Source organism: Chiloscyllium plagiosum, unplaced genomic scaffold, assembly GCF_037043375.1.
Source record: "Chiloscyllium plagiosum isolate Xiang-an unplaced genomic scaffold, Cpla_swu_hap1 HiC_scaffold_6, whole genome shotgun sequence".
In the NCBI taxonomy this organism is placed as follows: Eukaryota; Metazoa; Chordata; class Chondrichthyes; order Orectolobiformes; family Hemiscylliidae; genus Chiloscyllium; species Chiloscyllium plagiosum.
Genome location: NW_028270144.1, coordinates 14,476,114 through 14,499,901, shown reverse-complemented (window position 1 = coordinate 14,499,901; position 23,788 = coordinate 14,476,114). Strand labels below are relative to the sequence as shown.

Genomic DNA, 23,788 nt, shown 5'->3' with positions numbered 1-23,788 from the left:
TACTGCTACTGATATGGCTTAAAATTATTGATTGGAGTATTAGCTTTTTACACTCAGCATAATTAATTTATGCATACTTGAAATTAGTGAGATTTACTTCATGATTGAGACCAAGATTTGGCAATTATGGAGTTGCCAATTATAGATGGACGAGAGGAGCAATCTTGTTACCCCAGGGGCACAGAAAACAAAGTCAATAGAAAAAGGTTGAGGAAGAGGCTAAATGTAATGGTTACATAGCTTTCCTGTCTCCGGTGGGAAACTCAACATCTACCACTATTAAATAGTGAAATAATGGATTGCCGCCCCCTCAAACCTGTATTCGCCATTACACAGCTCTACATTTCTAACCAGGTCTTCTGAGCCCAGCTTTTCAAGAAATGCAACACACAGTAGCCCCTTTTTATGGCACTAACAGTAAGTTGAAACATGAATGTTAGTGAATGGGTGAATGGGAATAGGTTGCTGTTTCCAGTAAATGGATAAAAGGGTAGGTAGATAAGATGGAAATGGTGGTTGCTGGATGAGGTAGTCATTAATAGGGCAGCATATGGATGGAAGGACACATGGGTGAAGTGACAGGTAAACAATGTAACAGTTAGGTAGGCAGAGTTGAAAGATCATATAACTGAAATATTCACTCTTAAGATTATATTACTTAGTGTGGAATCAGGCCCTTCGGCCCAACAAGTCCACACCAACCCTCCGAAGAGCAACCCACCCAGACCCATTCCCCTACATCTAATACTACGGGCAATTTAGCACGGCCAATTCACCTAACCTGCACATTTTTGGACTGTGGGTGGAGACCAGAGCACCTAGAGGAAACCCATGCTGATACAGGGAGAATGTGCAAACTCCACACAGATAGTCGCCTGAGACAGGAATTGAACCCTGCATCTCTGGTGCTGTGAGACAGCAGTGCTAGCCACTGTACCACCGTGCCACCCACAATTCTACTGGACCTCTGAACATTTCTAACATTTTCTATTTCATCTCCCATCACACCATTGGCTGAACATGACCTAACTTTCTATTTCTATTTCCATGATACATTTTAACTCCTGGACTCCACTTCTAACAGCACGGTGGCCATATCTCCACCTCTCAGATTCCCCTGAAGACGGGTCACTGGACCTGAAACACTGCTTTCTCTCTACAGCTTTAAAAAGGCGTTCTTTATTCAGTCCTTTGAGTATAGGCGTTGGGAAGCCATGTTGAGGTTGTACAGGACATTAGTAAGGCCTCTTCTGGAGTAGTGAGTCCAGCTCTGGTCACCCTGTTAAAAGCAGGGTATTATTAAGCTGGAGAGGGTTCAGAAGAAATTCATAAGGATGTTGCCAGGTATGAAAGGTTTGAATAATGAATGAAGGCTGGATAGGCTGGGAGTTTTTTTCAGTGGATATTGGGAGGATGAGATGCAACCTGATAGAAGTTTATAAAATAATGGGAGGATTAGATGTCTTTTCCCTAGGTTGGGGGATTTCAAGACGAGAGGGCTCATTTGTAAGGTGAGAAGGGGCAATTATTTCAGAGTAGTTCGTATGTGGAATGAACTTCCAGAGGAAGTGGTGCATGTGAGTACAATTACAAGGTTCAAAAGGCATTTGGATAAGTACATAAATAGGAAAAGTTTGGAGGGATATGAGTCAGGAACAGGCAAGTGGGCCTAGTTTAGCTTGGGATTATGTTCGCCATGGACTGGTTGGACCAAAGGATCTCTTTCCATGCTGTATGACTCTATGACTAAGCTGCCAGGCCTGCTAAGATTCTCCCAGCAATTTCTATTTTGGTGTTAATTAGAGGTATACGTTGTGAGTTCACTGAGGTTGGTAGGCAGGTATTTTGATACTAACTTTTGGTGGATGTCCACAATTCACAAAGTGCACCCCTAAAGATGGTATCCCCTTTTCTCTGCATAGTTTTATTTTTGAAAGCAGTTCATAAAACAATCTGCCTAGTCCCACTCAGCTGCCCATGCCAGCCAGATATTTGCATGGACAGTGAATATGTTATCATGGTCAATTTCCTCTAAATTATTTATTTACATATGATGGGTGGGCTGCTGATTTTGGTACCCTATCTACCCTCCAAGTTTTGGGGGTTGATATCCATATTATGGAGACTGGGTACGACGGTGGTGGTCTAACCACCTGCTCTGTATAATGTGTTCGCACTGAAGACAGACATGGTGGGGTCACCAATCTCCAGCCCCACATCTTCAGTACTGTATGCAGTTTTGGTTTCAAATGTAAGAAATAATTTATTTGTAGCAGAGACAGTACAGTGAATATGCACAAGACTGCTTCCTGTTAATGACAGAACTTCCTATTATTAGAGATTGAGTACATTGGGCTTATATGTTCCCTGGTGTTTAGAAACATAAGAGATGATCCCATTGAAGTATACAAAATTCTGAATGAGCTTTATGGGGTAAACCGTGAAGGGTGATTGTTTTCACTATCTGAGGCAACCACAGCATGGGGACTCCATTGTTGATTATATTTAACTTTGGGATAAAGATGCGTTTGGTTTGTCAGGGAACCAAGGATGTGGAGAAGGTTGGAAAATGGAAGCCTAAAGTCACCCATGATATTTTTAATGGCTGAGCAGGTTCAATGGGCCTGATGGTCTATGCCCTATCCGAATTATTCTTGTACCACTTGCAAGGGTATGGGAACCTATGAGGAGACTCTTAAAAACAGATACAAAGCCAATTCAGCATTTTATAAAAGGCTTTTAATCTTTAAACTTACTGACTACTAACTAACGTGCACCAATTTAACAGGTAAATGGTTCAGTTAATTATTTTGACATCACTCTCAATGATGTTAGTCAAGTTGTAGGTAGTTTGATTAAAATGCTTTGGACCTATGTTCAGCTATTTTAATAAAACTTCTCTATCTTGCCATTTGTAAATATTAGAATTAGATTATTTTTGTCACATGTACTCAAGTACAGGGATACATGAGTACAGCGAAAACCGGGCAAAATAGCTATTTCTGGCTCCCTCTTAGGTACAAAGATGCTGCGGTACAAAATCTTAGATATAAATTAAACAAAGTAAAGAAATAAAGGTCAAAATTCTTACATTACAGCCCTAAAGCAAGGAAACACAGCAGGGAACCTTTTTCATTTTAAAAAAATCCTCAAGTGTTACCATGTATGTAGGCTTAGAGTTATAGAGTCTTAGAGATGTATGGAAACAGACCCTTTGGTCTGACTTGTTCACACCAACCAGATATCCCAACCTAATCTAGTCCCATTTGCCAGCACATGACCCATATCCCTCTAAACCCTTCCAATTCATACACTCATACAATTATAACATTTAAGAGGTATCTGTATCAGCCTCCACCACTTCCTCTGGCAGCTTGTTCCATACACGTACCACACTCTGTGTGAAAAGCTTGCCTCGTTAGGTTCTTTTCATATCTTTCCCTTCTCACCCTAAACCTATGCCATCTAGTTCTGGACTCCCCCATCCAAAGGAAAATGCTTTGTCTATTTATCATATCCATGTCCCTCATGATTTTGTAAACCTCTATAAGGTCACCCCTCAGCCTCCGATGCTCTAGGGAAAACAGCCCCAGCCTGTTCAGCCTCTCCCTATAGCTCAAATCCTCCAACCCTGACAACATCCTCATAAATATTTTATGAACCCTTTCAAGTTTCACAACATCCTTCCGATAGGAGGGAGACCAGAATTGCACACAATATTTCAAGTGGCCTAACCAATGTCCTGTACATGACCTCCAAACTCCTATCGATGCTCTGACCAATAAAGGAAAGCATAACAAAGGCCTTCTTCACTATCCTATCTACCTACGACTCCACTTTCAATAAACTATAAACTTGCACTCCAAGGTCTTTTTGTTCAGCAACACTCCCAAGGACCTTACCATTAAATGTATAAGTCCTGCTCTGATTTGCCCTTCCAAAATGCATCACCTCACATTTATCTAAATTAAATTCCATCTGCCACTCCTCAGCCCATTGGTCCATCTGATCAAGATTCCATTGTGCTCTGAGGTAACCTTCTTCACTGTCCACGACACCTCCAATTTTGGTGTCATCTGCAAACTTACTAACTATACCTCTATGTTCACATCCAGATCATTTATATAAGTGATGAAATGCAGTTGACCCAGCACTGATCCTTGTGGCATCCCACTGGTCACAGGCCTCCAGTCTGAAAGGCAACCCTTCACCACTACCCTCTGTCTTCTACCTTCAAGCCAGTTCTGTTTCCAAATGGCTAGTTCTCCCTGCATTCCATGAACCTAACCTTGCTAATTAGTCTCCCATACGGATCCTTGTCGAACGCCTTGCTGAAGTCCACATAGATCATGTCCACTGTTCTGCCCTCATCAAACCTCTCTGTTACTTCTTCAAAAAACTCAGTCAAGCTCATAAGACATGATTTCCATGTACAAAGCCATGCTGACTATCCCTAATCAGTCCTTGCCTTTCCAAATACATGTAAATCCTGTCCCTCAGGATTCCCTCTAACAATTGGGTGGCACGGTGGCTCATTGGTTAGCACTGCAGCCTTACAGCACCAGGGACCTGGGTTCGATTCCCGCCTCAGGCAACTGTCTGTGTGGAGTTTGCACATTCTCCCCGTGTGTAGGTTTCCTTTGGGTACTCAGGTTTCCTCCTACAATCCAAAGATGTGCAGGCCAGGTGGATTGGCTGTGCTCAATTGCTCATAGTGGTGGGTGCATTAATCAGAGGTAAATAATGGGTCTGGGTGGGTTACTCTTCGGAGGGTTGGTGTGGACTTGTTGGGCTGAAGGGCCTGTTTCCATACCGTAGGGAATCTAATCTAAACTTGCCCACCACTGATGTCAGGCTCACCAGTCTGTACTTCCCTGGCTTTTCCTTACCACCTTTCTTGACACTGTTAGCCAACCTCCAATCTTCTGGCACCTCACCTGTGACTATTGATGCTTCAAATATCTCAGCAAGGGGCCCAGCAATCACTTCTCCAGTTTCCTACAGAGTTCTAGGGTACACCTGATCAGGTCCTGTGGATTTATCCACTTTTATGCATCTTAAGACATCCAGCACCTACTCCTTTTCAATGTAGACATTTTTCAAGATGTCACCATCTATTTCCCCACATTTTATATCTTCCATGTCCTTCTCCACTGTATTCCTGATGAAGGGCTTATACCCAAAACATCGATTCTCCTGCTCCTCGGATGGTGCCTGCCCTGCTGTGCTTTTCCAGCACCACACTCTCGACTCTGATCTCCAGCATCTGCAGTCCTCACTTTCTCCTTCTTCACAGTAAATACTGATGCAAAATATTTGTTTAGAATCTGCCCCATCTCCTTTAGTTCCACACATAGTTTGCCTTGATGATCTTTGAGGGGCCCTATTCTCTCCCTAGTTACCCTTTTGTCCTTAATGTACTTACAGAATCCCTTTGGATTCTCCTTAACCCTATTTGCCAAAGCTTTCTCATATCCCCCTTTTTGCCCTCCTGATTTCCCTATTAAGTATGTTCCTACTGCCACTTCTAAGTATTCACTCGATCTCAACTGTCTATACCTGATACATGCTTCCTCCTTTTTCTTAATCAAACCTCAATTTCTCTAGACATCCCTCATTCCCTCCAACTACCAGCCTTGCTTTTCACCCTAAACTACTGAATATACTGTTTCTGGACTCTTGTAATCTCATTTTTGAAGGCTTCCCATTTTCCAGCCATCCCTTTACCTGTGAACATCTGCATCCAATCAGCTTTTGAAAGTTCTTGACTAAAACCATCAAAATTGGCCTTCCTCCAATTTAGGACTTCAGCTTTTAGATCTTGTTTATCCTTTTCCATCACTATTTAAAAACTAGTAGAATTATGATTGCTGGCCCCAAAGTGCTCCCCCACTGACACCTCCGTCATCTGCCCTGCCTTATTTCCCAAGAGCTGAAATGTGTTGCTGGAACAGCGCAGCAGGTCAGGCAGCATCCAGGGAACAGGAGAATCGACGTTTCGGGCATAAGCCCTTCTTCCTGATTCCTGAAGAAGGGCTTATGCCAGAAACGTCGATTCTCCTGTTCCCTGGGTGCTGCCTGACCTGCTGCGCTGTTCCAGCAACGCATTTCAGCTCTGATCTCCAGCATCTGCAGACCTCACTTATTTCCCAAGAGTAGGTCAAGTTTTGCACCTTCTCTAGGAGGTACATCCACATACTGAATCAGAAAATTTTCTTGTGTTCACTTAACAAATTCCTCTTCATCTAAATCCGAAACACAATGGTGGTTGCAGTCTATGTTTGGAATGTTCAAATCCCCTAACATAACCACCCTATTATTCTTACAGATAACTGGGTTCTCCTTATAAATTTGTTTCTCAATTTTCCACTGACTATTGGGGGTGGGGGGGTGTCTATAATACAATCCCAGTAAGGTGATCATCCCTTTCTTAATTCTCAGTCATAGAGTCATAGAGCACAGACTCTTCAGTCCAACCCATCCATGCCGACCAGATATCCCAACCCAATCTAGTCCCACCTGCCAGCACCTGGCCCATATTCCTCCAAACCCTTCCTATTCATATACCCATCCAAACGACTCTTAAATGTTCCAATTGTCCCAGCCTCCACCACTTCCTCTGGCAGCTCATTCCATACACATACCACCTTCTAAGTGAAAATGTTGCCTCATAGGTCTCTTTTATATCTTTCCCCTCTTACCCTAAACCTATGACCTCTAGTTCGAGACTCCTCCACCCCAGGGAAAAGACTTTGTCTATCTATCCTATCCATGCCCCTCATGATTTTATAAACCTCTATAAGGTCACCTCTCAGCCTCCATTGCTCCAGTGAAAACAGCCCCAGCCTGTTCAGCCTCTCCCTATAGCTCAAATCCTCCATCCCTGGCGACATCCTTGTAAATCATTTCTGAACCCTTTCAAGTTTCACAACATCTTTCTGTTAAGAAGGAGACCAGAATTGCATGCAATATTCCAACAGTGGCCTAACCAATGTCCTGTATAGCTGCAACATGACCTCCCAACTCCTGTACTTAATACTCTGACCAATAAAGGAAAGCATATCAAATGCCTTCTTCACTATCCTATCTACCTGTGACTCTACTTTCAAGGAGCTATGAACCTGCACCCCAAGGTCTTTGTTCAGCAACACTCCCTAGGACCTTACCATTAAGTGTATATGTCCTGCTAAGATTTGCTTTCCCAAAATGCAGCACCTTGCATTTATCTCAATTAAACTCCATCTGCCACTTCTCAGCCCATTGACCCACCCAAAAACCTCTCTGGATGTATTCCCAGGGATATCCTCCCTCAGTACAGCTGTAATGTTATCCCTTATCAAAAATGTCATCCCCTTCCTCTCTTGTCTCCCTCTCCCTTTCTATCCTTCCTATAGCATTTATATCCTGGAACATTAAGCTGTCGTCTTATCCGTCCCTGAGCCATGTTTCTGTAATTGATATGATATCCCAGTTCCATGTTCCCAACCATGTTGTGTTCAACTGTCTTTCCTGTTATGCCTCTTGCATTGAAATAAGTGCAGTTGAATTCATTAGTCCTATCCTGTTCTCTGCTTTGTTCCAGTCTCAGATTGATCTCTTTCCTCACTATTTCCCCTGGGTCCTACCCCTCCCCTCTCCCCACCTTACTCATTTAAATCCTCCCAAGCAGCTCTAGTGAATCTCCCTGCCAGTATATTAATCCCCTTCCAATTCACATGCAATCTGACCTTCATGTACAGGTCACTTCTACCCCAGAAGAGACTCGAATGATCTAAAAATATGAACCTGACTCCCTGCACCAGCTTCCCAGCCAAACCTTCATCTGTTCTATCCTGCTATTCCTAACCTCACTAGCTCATAGCCGTGGGAGTAATCCAGATATTACTTTCCTCAAGGGTCTCCTTTTTAAATTCCTGCTTAACTTTCTATATTCTCCCTTCAGAATCTCGTCCTTTTCCCTTCCTAGTCATTAGTTATGATGTGTACAATGACCTCCTGCTGGTCCCTCTCCCCTTTGAGAACATTCTGCACCATCTCTGAGATATTGTGATCCTGGCACAAGGAAGGCAACACACCATTCTGATTTCTTGCTGCACAAAAGGCCGGCTGTGCCTCTGACTAGAGAGTCCTTTATCACAATTGATTGCTTAGATTCCGACGTTTCCCTCATTACCTTAGAGCCATCTTGGTACCAGAAACTTAGCTGTTCATGCTACATTGCCCTAACAGTCCATCAACCCCTACATTTTCCAAAGCAGCATACTTGTTTGAGATGGGGATAACCACAAACGACTCCTGCACTACCGGCCTACCCCTCCTACCTTTCCTGGAGTTAACCCATCTAACTGACTGTATCTGCGGCTTTTCCCCCATCCTATACCTGCCATCCATCACACCCCCTAGCTCCTGTAAATTCCTTATTGCCTCTAACTACTGCTCCAACTGATCCATACAATCTGGTAGGATTCGCAGCCAAAGTCATTTCCTGCAGACATCATCATCAGTAACACAGTCCTTAAGCTCCCACCTCTGACAGGAAGAGCACATCACTCTATTGAAAACCGTCTTTGATCTTTCACAAACTACAGACCCAGAAAATAGCACCATCTTATTGCTCTAAAAAACACTGCTCCAGGCTAACTTAATAGTTCTGGTTTATATTTTTAAAATTTAATTAAGCGACAGATCTCAATAAAACATATAATCAAGAAACAGCCCACCCTACTCGTTATTGCAGATTTACAACAAGGTTACACATAAAAGCTATGCACTTATCTGTTCCTGTGCTGTGAGCTCTCCCACACAGGTTCCTCCATGGTTAGCTGTGAATTTCGCTGTTTGTTAATTATTCCAACAGTACAGAAAAGAGCCTTTGGTTTAACCAGTCCATGCCACTAACAATCCCAAACTGAACTAGTCCCACCTCCCTGTGCTTGGCCCATATCCCTTTAAACATTTCTAATATCATTATCCAAATGTCTTTTAAATGTTGTAAGTCTACTTGCATTCACCAATTCTGGAAGAAAGTTGCCCTTTATGTCATTTTGAAATCTTTCTCTCCTCACCTTAAAAATATGTCCCTTAGTCTTGAAATCCCCCATTCTAGGGAAATGGAACCTGCCATTCACATTATCTATTCCTCTCATTATTTTCTAAACCTCTATAAGGTCACTTTTCAACTTCCTGTGCTCCAGTTAAAAAAGTCCCAGTCTATCCAGCCTCTCCTTATAACTCAAACCCTCCATTCCTGGCAACATGCTGGAAAATCTATTCTGAAACCTCTCCAGCCTAATAATATTCTTTCTATAACAGGGCAACCAGAACAGTATTCCAGAAGAGGCCTCACGAATATCCTATATAACTGCAACATGACACCCCAACTCCTCTACTCAAAGGTCTGAGTAATGAAGATAAGCATGCCAAACACCTCCTTAATCACCATGTGATGTAAACTTCAAAGTATTATGTACCTGAACTTTTATTTGTTATTTATATAAATGATTTAGACAAGAATATAGAAGGCATGGTAAGTACATTTGTTACCTTAGATTACAGAGAGATTTTGATTAATTGGGTCAATGGGTTGAGGAGTGGTAGATTGATCCAAATTAAACTCTGTGACGTATTGCATTTTGATAAAACAAACAAGGGCAGGACTTATACAATTAAAAGTAGGGTAGTGTTGTAGAACAGAGAGACCTAAGGGTTCATTTGTGACAGGTCTTTCATTCAGTGAGATATATTGTTTGTTGCCTGCTCTGGGATGTTGCAACTGCACAGAGATTAGGAAGGCTACAACTGTTGTCCTCAGAGCACAGAAAGCTGACGGGACCATATTGAGTTGTACAAAATTATGAGGTGCATAGATAGAGTGCATGGGAATAAACACTTCCCCTTTGTAGAGCAGTCAACAACTAGCAGGCATAGATTTTAAATGCTTAGAGAGGAATTAAGGAAGATTTTGTTTTACCCAGAGGGTGGTGGCTCTCTGGAAGCTACTACATGAAAGGACGGTAGATGCAAACACCTGACACATTTAGAAACGATTTAGACGAACACCTGAAACTCAAGGCTATGGACCAAATGTTGGAAAATGAGACTAAAGTAAATAGAAACCTGATGACCAGGTATAGACCCTCTGAACTATGGGACTCTTTCCATGCTGCACAACACTATGACTCCATGATATGCAAACAAGTGTAAATAGAAACTTATGGGAAAAGATGCCTTCGCAAAATGGCACAATTTAAGTTCCAATTCGTGTCTAAATACCAATTATATGCCAAATAAATACTTTTGACAAACATTTTTTTCATACCTTCTTTTTATGCATCACCTTTGCTTGATATGTATTGATGATCCAGCCTTGCATATATGAAGCACAGGTTAATTTGCAAACAGTGCAAAACTTAGAAGTATTCCAAGTACATTTCAAAGGACACTGACAAAGTGATAAAATGATTGTAAAAATTGTCTAAGATTTTATGTGGACAAAAGGCAAAATATTTCATTTTAAGAACAGGATAAGGAGAAGCAATGTATTGTAAAGGTTACAATTCTAAAGTGGGTGCTGGTGCATCCCAAAATATATGTGCATATGCCAATGGAGGTAGCTGGAGGCAAAGGGAGTGAAAGCAACTCTCGGTTTTATAAATTGTGGCTTAAAGTAGAAAGATTGTGATAACCTGCATAAAATATTAGTCTGGCCTCAGCTGGAGTATTGTGTTCCATTCTGGCCATCACATTTTAGGAAAAGTTTGAAGAAAGCAGTCACAAAGTTCTTTAAAAGGAGAAGTTTCAGTTATATGGACAGTTCGGAGGTGGTGGTGCTGGTCTCTGTGGAGAAGAGAATATTAGAAGAAGATTTCTTTGGGGATTCGAACTAATCCAGGATTTGGACAGAATAGATTGTGATATGTTGTTATCATCGACAGAATGATTGAGAGCCAGGAGCATCATTTTAAAGGAGTTGGCAAGAAAGGCAATGGCAACACTTAGGAAAGTTTCTTTATGCAGTGCATAGTTAGAATTTGAACTGTACTGCTTTAGAATAAGATGGAGGTAGTTCAACCATGGCTTTCAAAAGACAGTTAGTTAATTATCTGAAGAGAATAATTTACACGGCTGCAGAGGAAAGGTATTTGTATTTCACTTGCAGAAAGCCAGCATGGATATCTTCCTTTTTATATTTCAGCATTAAAAATAAAGAAACGTGATGTACTTCCAGTATTATACAAAAAAAAAACCAATGGGGAAAGATTTGCTGACTATGCTTTTGCTTCCTTAGAAAAAATAAAGGAAATTTGTTCATGTTCAGATTTTACGATTTTTATAAAAGTAATTCACAGACATTAGGAAATCACACTTATAATTTGGATTTGTATGGGATCCATCTTACAATTTTTCATGAAACGCACATATCATAAACAATGTCAAATAACAATGCTAATTGATAACAATTCTATGGAACTGTTTTGAAAAAAGAGCTTTTGATATTGATACATCACATACCTGATAACTTCGTGTTACAGATGTTGTCATTGTATCAAATAATTTAAAACTTCCAAAATTCATCAGCTTGAAGTCTTACAGATTGTGAAGTCACAGCAGCTTGACTTGTTTCCTCTTGCATGATTTGACATCTGCTTCATAATTAGAAAACTGCAATTTGTACTGTTTATGACGTGAAACAACACTGAAACTGATTTACGGGTGATATGACCACAGTCTTTGCCACAAGCCAAGCAATTTTTAGAAGGAGCAGAAACAACATTTTGTAAGTTTGGTATTTCATTCAAACATGACTCAAAATAATTCAAAAGCAAAATACTGTAGAAGCTGGAAATCTGGAGGTAAAAACACAATGCAATGGAAATGGCTAACAGATCAGATGATACCTGTGATGAGAGAAACAGTTAACATATACATTTTTGCTCCTGAGGTGATAAGCATGTCTCAAGAAAATTTCGATTCTCATTACACCTGGGAGAGTGTCCCATTCCCATTAGAGTCGATGTTTTGTTCAGTATGATGTTGGCACCACATTCCCAGATGGAGACGAAAGGTGCGGAGTGCTGAGCCGGATTGTTGAAAAGGATATAAATTTCCTAAATTATAGGATATCCAGCCCATACCCTCACACCCCAACGTACCCTATCCACCCCCCATGCTGTTTTCATGCCCCTATTTCAACTCATGCCACCCTTGCTCCCAGCCATACCCAAGGTTCAAAGTTTGTGAGAAGATTTGCAGCTCGGGTGCTCGTTGCTGTGGTTCTGTTCGCCGAGCTGGAAGTTTTTGTTGCAAACATTTCGTCCCCTGTCTAGGTGACATCCTCAGTGCTTGGGAGACTCCTGCGAAGTGCTTCTGTGGTGTTTCCTCCGGCATTTATAGTGGCCTGTCCCTGCCGCTTCCGGTTGTCAGTTTCAGCTGTCCGCTGTAGTGGCCGGTATATTGGGTCCAGGTCGATGTGTTTGTTGATGGAGTTTTTGGATGAGTGCCATGCTTCTAGGAATTCCCTGGCTGTTCTTTGTTTGGCTTGCCCTATAATGGTAGTGTTGTCCCAGTGAAATTCATGTTGCTTGTCGTCTGCGTGTGTGGCTACTAGGGATAGCTGGTCGTGTCGTTTTGTGGCTAGTTGATGTTCGTGGATGCGGATCGTTAGCTGTCTTCCTGTTTGTCCTATATAGTGTTTTGTGCAGTCCTTGCATGGGATTTTGTACACTACATTAGTTTTGCTCATGCTGGGTATCGGGTCCTTCGTTCTGGTGAGTTGTTGTCTGAGTGTGGCTGTTGGTTTGTGTGCTGTCATAAGTCCTAGTGGTCGCAGTAGTCTGGCTGTCATTTCAGAGATGTTCTTGATGTATGGTAGTGTGGCTAGTCCTTTAGGTTGCGGCATGTCCTCGTTCCGTTGTCTTTCCCTTAGGCATCTGTTGATGAAATTGCGAGGATATCCGTTTTTGGCAAATACCTTGTATAGGTGTTCCTCTTCCTCTTTTTGCAGTTCTGGTGTGCTGCAGTGTGTTGTGGTCCTTTTGAATAGTGTCTTGATGCAATTTCGTTTGTGTGTATTGGACACGCTGACAAACTGACAACCGGAAGCGGCAGGGACAGGCCACTATAAATGCAGGAGGAAACACCACAGAAGCGCTTCACAGGAGGCTCCCAAGCACTGAGGATGTCACCTAGACAGGGGACGAAACGTCTGCAACACAAATTCCCAGCTCGGCGAACAGAACCACAGCATACCCAAGGTTCCTCCTAGCCTCTGGGTCAACCTAATGCGAACTAATGCCAACCCATGCCCTGATACACCCATGGCCCTTGTTATCCCATACCAATTTAATAGAATGCATGCCAAACTATGCCATCCATCTCCTGTCATTTGTTCTTAAGCCTTTATGCCAACTTGCCAAACATCCACCAAGTGAAGACCTTCGAAACCATGGTGAGATGAAATTAAGCTCTCTCATTCATTTAAGTCCATTTAAAATGAAACTCCTCGAGTGCTCATTCCTTTATCATAAGAAACAAATTTCCATTCATAATCCCTCCGTGAGTATTTCAATATACATTCTGAGCTGTCAATCAAACTAAGTTTAAGACACTACTGCTGAGCTAATTACAGTTTATGAAAAGTAGCATCATAATGATATATAATTGCCCTTGGGGACCTGTCCACAAACAGCTTTTGTAACTGATGGAATAGATTCTTTTTATCAGTCTCATTGAGATCAGTCATCTTTATTTTCATTTTAGAGGGCTGTGGGGTCAAGTAACTTCATAACTTGACATATTTACAAACCAGTTGTGACCAGTTGGCAAGCTGGTCACATCACTTACATCAACTCTGAGAAAATGTGACTCTCAGAATACAGGATTAGACCCTTGCTACGGCACCAATGAGGTTATTTGGACTTAGTACTGATACAAATGGTCAGACTGCTTTTGTATTTCACTCACATGCATCCCCTTCTGACTTCTTTCCCTTAACAGCAACAATTAGATCAGTTGGAAATGAGGATGGTACTTCCAAATCTAGGTCCCACCCACCATTTTTATATGGAATCTCCTCCACTTTGAGAGTCCAGCCCAATCTTTCAGTCACAAAGTGAAACGTTAGCTCTCTTTCTCTCCCAACAAATCTTGTCAGAACAGCCAAATATTTCCAGTGCTTTGAGTTATCATTTTTGCCTGCTTTATCTCCCATTTGAACAGAGCAATGATTTTTAGGAGGACATAATTTACATAAATTAGTTTTCTACTAGTCAGGTGCATAAGCAGTTTTAACCATGAGATTTCATTCACTGGCTAACTGTTCCCCTTTCTACCTGGGGCAGGCAGGAAATGTATGCAACTTGGTGAGGAAGTGGTTGTGCTCAGAGAAATCTGGAGACTATTGGCTGCAGCATGCAGATTCAAGTGAGGAGACATAGAATCGCCATAGTGTGGAAGCAGGCCATTCAGCCCATTTAGTCAACACCAACCCTCTGAAGAGCATCCCAACCATTCCCCTTACCCAATTCCTGTAATCTTGCATTTCCAATCCACCCAGCCTGAACATCCCGATACTCTGGACAATCAGGCCTAACCTGCACATCTTTGGACTGTGGGAGGAAAACAGAATACCCAGAGGAGACCCACGCAGACACAGGGAGAATGTGCAAACTACTGACTAATATTTGTACAGTTCTTTAACTGCCTTACCACCCCACGCTGGAATATTTGCACTGCAAAAACAGGACTGTTCATGGCCCACTCCCCTGACAACAATCTCCCTTGAGTTGCCTGAGATCCACTCACATTAGAACAAACAACAAAGAAAATTACAGATCACGAACAGGCCCTTCAGCCCTCAAAGCCTGTGCCAATCCAGATCCTCTCTCTAAACCTGTTGCTTATTTCTTAAGGATCTGTATCCCTCTACTCCCTGCCCATTCATGTATCTGTCTACCTAAATCTTTAGTGACGCTATCATGCCTGCATCTAACACCTCCCCTGTAACACATTCCATGCACTCACCACCCTCTGCATAAGGAACTTTTCACATATATCTCCCCTAAACTTTTCCCATCTCACCTTGAACTCATGACCCCTAGTAATTGAGTCCCCCACTCTGGAAAAACGTCCATCCTGTCTGAACCTCTCATGATTTTGTAGACCTCAATGAGGTCTCCCCTCAACCTTCATCCTTCTAATGAAAATAATCCTAATCTACTCAACCTGTCTTCATAGCTAGCACTATCTGTACTAGGCAACATCCTGCTGAACCTCCTCTGCACTCTGTCCAAAGCATTTACATCCTTTTGGTAATGTGCTGACCAGAACAGTACGCTGTATTCCAAATGTGGCTGAACCAAAGTCTTATACAACTGTAAAATGACTGTCAACTCTTGTACTCAAAATCCCGTCCGATGAAGGAAAGCATACCGTATTCTTTCTTGATCACTCTATTGACCTGCGTTCCCACCTTCAGGGTACAATGGACCTGAACATCTCAATCTCTCTGTACATCAACTTTTCCCCAGGACTTTTCCATTTACTGCATAATTCACTTTTGAATTGAACCTTCCAAAATGCATCACCTTGCATTTGCCTGGATTGAACTCCATCTGCCACTTCTCTGGCCAACTTTCCAATCTATCTATATTCTACTGTATTCTCTGACAGTCCCTTCACGATCTGCTACTCCACCAATCTTAGTGTTATCTGTGATTTTGCTAATCAGACCACCTACGCATTCTTCCAGATCACTTGTGTATACCACAAACAACAGTGAGATCCCTTTGGAACACCAGTGGTCACAGTTCTCCATTTTGAGAAACTCCCTTCCACTATTACTGTTTATCTCCTGTTGCCCAGCCAGTTCCTTATCCATCTAGCTATAACACATTGGACCCCATGCAACTTCACCTTCTCCTTCAGCCTACCATGGGGAACCTTATCAAATGCCTTACTGAAGTCCATGTACATGACAACTACAGCCCATCCCTCATCAATAAACTTTGTTACCTCCTATTAGACTTTGAGACATGGCCATTTGGTAGAAGCTTATGCAATGTGTTGGCCACAAAAACTACTTTCACATGCTACAGGCATGATTTTCTTATACACCAACATGCCTACCCCCCTTGACTGATCACTGCTGGCATCCATGACAAGCTTCCTGGCTTTGGCACAGAGACAAAGGGCAAGGCAAAGCAAGGCAGAAAGACTGCGAATCGCTAAATTCTGAATGATGTAGCAATATGCAAAAAAGGCAAACCAAGGCAAGGCAGGACTGCTGTGCAGTGTTGATGTGGTGAATTGATTCATTTACAACACAATATGATGACATGGTGTAGCTGCAGTGCTGACCTCACTGGATGAGGAATGAAGGTGATCACTGTCTATGGAGCGTGACCTGAAATATTGGGGAATGCTATCCAACATTGAGGCCCAGAGGAGCAAGTACCAAACTGGAGGCTCCGGCTACCACCAGTTTATCTCCAGTGCCTGGTAAAATAGCAAACTGCATAAAGGTGAGGTGAGATCAGGTAATGCAAATTGATATCTTGCAACTTAGTAACATTCTTACCTTGCTGTTCAAACCCAATCTCAGACAGCTTGCCCTTGAAGTCGATAATCTCATTTTTCCACTCTCTGTATATTTTATCAGCTGACTCCCCTCTGTCCACATTGTTCAGGGGCTGGGAAGATGTTTATTCCGTGCATATACTGATTATCAGGCGGCACCAGAACAGAATAATGCACACAACAATCAAATATCCAGCAACAACACAATGCTTTCAGTTTCTGATGCCAACTCTGATGGAGCAAGCAGTATACACAGCTGACCTCTTGATAGTCAGAGTAATGATCTGAAAACTTCAGCCTGAGACCAAATGAAAACTAATGAAGCTTATGCATCAACCTGAATATTAGGAAAATATATCATTCAGACTCAAAAACCATTATCTTGTCAGATGAAATGAGCTGGTGATTGCTTCAAAAATTATTTGGAGCTTCTATCTTCTATGCAATGGGCAATGAAAGAAAAGGAAACAGATCATTCAAAAAGACTGAACCCATGCCTGAAGGGAAAGGAACTGTCGTACTGACTGATGCACATGGAGGTGGCAAAGTCTAATTGAACAGTCTTTCAGTTAAGTACAACCTTGCTTCTCCAATACAATGCTCTTGAGTTCTCTGGTCTGCATATGTGTTGCTTATTAGAATGAGGCATATGCTAACAGTTACATCCAACACTACACAACTTTGTCCAATTACCATTGTTGGATGTCTTTTTTTCATTGACAAACTATTTCCAAAAAATTCAAAAGATAGAAAAATCAGCTTGCGATCCATAATTTTGGAAAATCAGTCATGGAAAAAATAAAAGATGGAATGGAAGAAAAGAACATGAAAAAAATGAGACAGCATAACTTATAATAAATAAGGAACAGAATCTATTCATTCATACATGCGGGAAACAGAAGTAACTCAAACAGCAAACAAGCCCAGAAAAACTGCAATTCCAGCAGTCTGAAATGAAATGAAGAAATGCTGGGAAGTCACAACAAATTGTTTCATTACTATACAGATAAACTATGGGCTCAATGTTTTGACTGTAACTATTTACCAAAAAGGGTGGGTGGGTGTGTGTAGGTGTCACTCTTAGGACTGTCAAAATACTAAGCTTGGCTGCAAATGCAGCCACTTTCACCTACGCCACAGGTGCCTACATATACACTCAGTTGGAACTGGCACGTTTTGAATTATATTTTGCTACAAAGCTTCAACCCACTGTGCCCTTAAAATCTTGAAAGTATTCTGTTATTCTTTTCATGTTGATTGTTGTTTAAACTTGAGTGATGGATGAATAATGACATTTGTCTGCTCAACCTAGAAAGATCGAGAATGAGTTAAATGAAAAGGGATGACTTTCCCAGTGGCTGATCGACAAGAATAACTTTTCATGTTTTAAGACTTTTATTGTAACCAACAAAATAAAATCAAGATAGTTCAAATGCTATGCATAATATCATGCAACAGACATTTCCTTTATCCTATCCTTGTGGTAAATGAGTTGCAAAACAAAATTAAGTCTCAAGGTATTTTCTGGCTTCTCCCTGCTATGCCAGATAGAATCATCTAGTAGACTTTGAAACTCATTCCACTTAGCTGAGGCAATTTAGAACTGACCGTTTGTATGACCCTTTTGGCAGAAGTTGATCCAGGGGACAGGAATCTTGCCTGCTGGCTGGAGTGCTGGTGACAGGCCTGTGTTTCCTCCACTGGGAAAGGCTTGCCTTACCATGTACCTGAGTGCGACGTTCTTACGTGGACAGCAGCAGAACTTCCCTGACAGCACGATTCTGGGAATGGGAAATACTGTCTCATTGAGAGGTGCTGGTATGTCAGAGGCTGGCAGTGCCATTTTGGGGAGATGCAGCTGGGAATTCAGCCAACCAAATCCCTGGATCAAACCCAGGCAACAGATAAGAAAGGACAGGATGCAGTTCACGGGGGTTGGGGACGGGTGGGGGGGGGTGCTCATTGACTGGGGAACTGGGGTGAATGTCAGTGGTCTCCCCTTCCTGAAATCAGATCTCACAATTGAGTGCTGAATGAATTTCAAAGAGTAACTGTGTAACCTACAAACAAATTCAACAGAGTTTGCTTTCAATGCTTTGCACAAGGTAACTGCCCTACCTCTTGGAATTGAATGCCTGCAGAGATTGGGAAGGGCCTTGGTTTAGTTGGGGTAGTGGTGGGATGGCCATCCATGGACCTTCTTATTCTAAGCCTAATTGGGGAAAAATGTGGGAAGGCACCTTTTCATCCAATTACATGCAACCAAACCTGCATCATGAGAAGGCATTAAGTTCTGTGGCTTATTTGTCGCATCTTGGAAAATTCTATCAATCTAATTGCCTTCTTTTTACAACGAAAACCAACTTTTACAACAATTCTGCGCTTTGTTGACAAAAAAGCAGCTCCCTCTGCTCTACACAGCAGTAAAGCTTGTTTTTTTTTAATCATTGCAAAAAGTCTTTTGTGTCATTCTACATAAACTGCACCCTTTTAGTGTTAAGGTGTGAATACTGTCTCTTGATTTTCAATAGACTTCAGTTATGGATCATGTGACCTGTCTCTGGACAGAATAAGTACATTCACCATTTCCCACTGCAAATACTTGTCGGTCATTTTAAATTAGAGTGGACATTTTAAATCCTAACCTTTCAGAATTATATATTTGCAACACCTCCCCCAGCCCCCAAAAATCAATCGAGGCAGTACCGAAGTAGATTTTTCCATAAGGATATCAAAATACAACATGTTAAACATCATAAAAACTAACTTCCTACATTAGGTCTAAGCATTTTATTTTCCCTTTTGCCCCATTTTACCATTAAATATGCTGTCTTGGCAACAGCATATATTTCACCGTTAATTATCATCTGATTGTGAAATATCATCTGACTGTAAATGGAAGTTTCTTCCCCTTATAGTCAATTCACTTTCTTTCAGTTTCCACAATTCTGTTTACTATAGTCCTGAGATCTTGTACCCCTCATATTGTTTATAAAATCTCTATTAGATTGTACATGGTCTGGGCTTTGGTGTGGCCCAAAGATTTCACAATTTGCTTTATCTGGTTAAGTTTGTCAAGAACCCCACTGTTGATTGCTGAGAAACCACATGGCCTCTGCGTGCTGGCAGCTGTGAGCCAAGACCAAGCCAAAGATTCCTGTCATTGTGCTGCTGACCCTTTGGATTCAACAACAGTGGGCAACACGGTGGCACAGTGGTTAGCACTGCTGCCTTACAGCACCAGAGACCTGGGTTCAATTCCCACCTCAGGCAACTGTCTGTATGGAGTTTGCACCTTCTCCCCATGTCTGTGTGGGTTTCCTCCAGGTGTTCCGGTTTCCTCCCACAGTCCAAAAATGTGCAGGTTAGGTGAATTGGCCATGCTAAATTGGCTGTAGTGTTAGGTGAACGGGTAAATGTAGGGGAATGGGTCTGAGTGGGTTGCTCTTCGGAGGGTCGGTGTGGTCTTGTTGGGCCGAAGGGCCTGTTTCCACGCTGTAAGTAATCTAACTTCCTTCATTCTTATCTAAAGTCAGGTACTAAATCATCTCCAAAGTATTCACTCTTTAAAATGAATTATATTGTTTAGAATAGAAGAAATAGGAGCAAGAGGAGGCCATTCAACCCATCAAGCCTGCCTTACCATCCCATAAAATGATGGCTGATCAGTAGAGAACTCCAGATATTCACTGCACAATGGGAGAAGAAATTACTTTGCATCACAGTATTAACTGAGTGTCACCTTATTTATTACTATTGTTATGGATGAAGCCAGAACACTCAAAACATTCTTAAGAAGGCAGCTCAGACCATAACTTTGCAATTTGTTTCGGTAAGTGTACAGTGAAAATTACCTGGATTAAATTAGCGAGGTTGACTTTTAGAGTTTAAAACAGACAAAGATTTATTCACAAAATTACACAATGGAACACAAAGAACAGAATAAAGAATCTCTACTGAACGTAAGCTTTCCAACTAGACTTAATTATGCTGTTCGAAGATACACGCCAGTTCCACTAAGCAAACCCCCTTTAAAAAATAGTATAACTGGAACACATACTTACAGGTTGAAGTTGAAGGGTACAAAAGAGAGAGCGAGAGTTTCCACACAGCTCCCTGTTGAACTTCCAACCAGTTCCGGACTGAACTAAAACTGCCCAGCTCAGCTGACCACTCCCCTGTCTTTATACAGGTCACTTCTAAAACATGCCCATTTTGGCTTGAAGTCTCATTTGTTTACATATAAACAAAAGGCCTCTCAAAATCCTTTTCATCTCTGTACCAAACCAGACTGATCAGAGCCTGGCCCGGTTTATTATCCCTCTTGAAAAAAATCAAGGACAGAATCTGCTTGAGCCAAGTAACAGCTTTTAGGGGGAAAAAAAGGGACTAGCTTTGTGACACCATATCTCCCAGTTTTCCACAAGGAGAAACATCATCCCAACATTTACTCTATCAAAAGCCCTTAGAATGTTTCAATAAGACCATTCATCATTCTTTAAACTCTAATGAGTTAAACCTATTTAACTGTTCTTGATAAGTCAACTTCTCCATTCCAAGAATCCCTTTTGAATTGCCTTCAATGATGGTATGGCCTTACATAATTATGGGACTAAAGCTGTACTCAGTATTCCAGCTGATGCCTTACCGATGCCCTATACAGCTGTAACAAGACTTCCTTATTTTTAAACTCTAAACTTCTTTCAATAAAGGCCAAAATTCTATTTAGCTTCTTAAATACTCACTGCATCTGCACACTAACATTTTGCATATCAAGCACAAGAGCACCCAGATCTTTCTGTGCTGCCCATTTGGGGTCTTTCTCCATTTAAATTATTGTCTGTCTTTTGATTCTTCCTACCAAAGTGTACAACCTCACACTTGCCTAAATTAAAGATTCTGTGCCTAGGTACCTTTGTAACTAGGATGGCACCATAAATGGATACTTGAAATCTTTTCACTGTGCTCATGTGATATTCAAACCTAAGTCTAAACTCCATCTGACAAGTTTTTTACTTACTCACTCAGCCTATCTATATCCTATTGCACATTTTCTATATCTTTATCACAATAAGCCCTTTGAACTATTTTTGTATAATCAGGAAATTTGGATTCATTACAGTCTCTCCTTCCACCAAGTCATTTAATTTGATGGTAAATGATTGAGGTCGCAGGGGGAATCCTTGTGGTACTCTGCTAGTTACCTCTTTACATCCTGAAAAAAAGGCCCATTAATTCTGACTGTCTGTCTTCTTGTGTTAATCAATCCTCAATCCATGCTAAAACATTACCCTATTGCCATGAGCTCCTATCTGGTGCAATAATCTTTTGTGGGGCACCTGATCTAATGTCTTCTGCAAATCCAAATACATTACATGTATTGGTTCCCTTTTATCAACACTACTTACTATATCCTCAAATAACTAGCAAATTTGCCAAATATAATTTCCTGTATACAAAGACATGTTGGCTCTGTTTGATTGTGTTGGGCTTTTCTAAATGCTGTATTCTTTACTTAATAGTGAGCTCTAGCAGTTTCTCAATGACGGGTAGTAGGCTAACTGGTGTAAAATTTTGTGCTCTCTGTCTTGCTTCTTCCTAAACTAGGGAGTCACATTAGCAGATGTACAATCTGCTGGAACCCTCCAGAGATCCATTGACTTTTGACTTTTTACTATTACTACTGATACTGCTTTGAATTTCTGCTGCACTACTCTGCTTATATATTTTGCCCTTTACTGTCATTTTGATTATTGTTTGCCTCCTCCCTATCCTGCAGCTCTGGTCTCTTATTTCTTTTTTAAAATTTTCAGCTGCCTTTCAATTGAACCTTTCCTCTACTGATTAGGTTAAAGCCTTATCTTTGATTCTAGTTATATGATTTGCCAGGATCAGGTTCCAACATGGTTCAAAATAAATTTATCCCAATAAAAAGCTTTTTCTTTCCCAAGGACTAGTGTCAGTGCCACAAGAATTAGAACCCATTTGGTCCAACCTTTGCACCCACATGTCTTCCTTATCTTATTTAACCTATGTCAATAATGCACATGGTTCAAGTTATAGATCCTAAGAACATCTCTCCTACTTCTACCTAGCTATGTGGTATCTACGGGGACTATTCTTTCTCTCCCACTTCCTCTCTAGCCTAAAAAGCATAACCTGAACTTTGGTACTAGGTAGACAATACAGGCTTCAAGATTCTTTGTCTTTGTTGCAGAGAATAGATCTATTTCCTTAAAAATGCTAACCCTTATTACCACTATACCTGTATTCTTCTTTTCTCATCCAACTTGAATGGCGCTGTGTACCACAGTGTTATTGTCAGTTTGCTTATCTTCCATGCAGCCTGTGCCCTCATCCGAACTGGGAAACAGAACCTCATATCTATGGACAAGGGTACTGACTGAGCCTCCTCCAAAGATAAATTCTGAATCTAAGTACCTGCCTCACTCATAGTCATACCTTTCCATTGCTGACCATGGACTAAATTTGATGCTATTAATCTCAAGACAGTGACTGTCTCCTGAAATCCAGGGTCCAAATAATGCTGGAGAACGTGAGGACTGCAGATGCTGGGGATCAGAGTTGAGGGGGTGATGCTGGAAAAGCACAGCTGGTCAGGCAACATCCGAGGAGCAGGAGAATCAGGAAGGGCTTATGCCCGAAATGTTGATGCTGCCTGACTAGCTGTGCTTTTCCAGCATCACACTCTTGGTCCAGGTAACTCTCCCCACTCTGATGTGTTGCTCCTTGAACAGATAGCACTTTGTGGAAATGTGGTTAATGTGGATTGCACTCGCATCCAATGGCTCACACATACTGGAGCTGCAACACATCACCTGCTCAGTCATCTCTATTCTATTTAATTAATGAATTTGCAAGTTAAATATTTAAAAGGTGAATTTCCTAAATGTACTCTTAGCTGTAATAACATCTACTGATTTAAACAACTTGGCCAATCTAAAGAAGTACAAAATACCCACCAATCACTTGCCTGTTTTCCTCTGACATCACACCTTGGTGCTGACAGGTAGAAACGAGTTGAATGGGCTCCATACAGCAGTCTTCTTGTTTTCTCTCTGCCACTACTACCCTTTTCACACACAGGTCCACTCTCCAATTCTGGTTCATAGTGATCCTGAACAGATTCACAATCCTCCCAGTTTAGTTTTTAAATGTCCTGCTCTATGAAGAAAGACTCGATCAGCCACAT

At 41.5% G+C, this 23,788-nt stretch overlaps 1 long non-coding RNA gene across 1 annotated transcript in view; it reads left to right on the top strand.

Annotated features, from left to right (window-relative positions):
• LOC122550460 (uncharacterized) overlaps positions 1–16,887 on the top strand; it is a 59,429-nt gene extending 42,542 nt beyond the window's left edge. The window contains exon 3 of the long non-coding RNA XR_015757390.1: positions 16,658–16,887. This is a non-coding gene — a long non-coding RNA (uncharacterized LOC122550460). The remainder of the gene's footprint in view (positions 1–16,657) is intronic.
• The last annotated feature ends 6,901 nt before the right edge of the window (positions 16,888–23,788 follow it).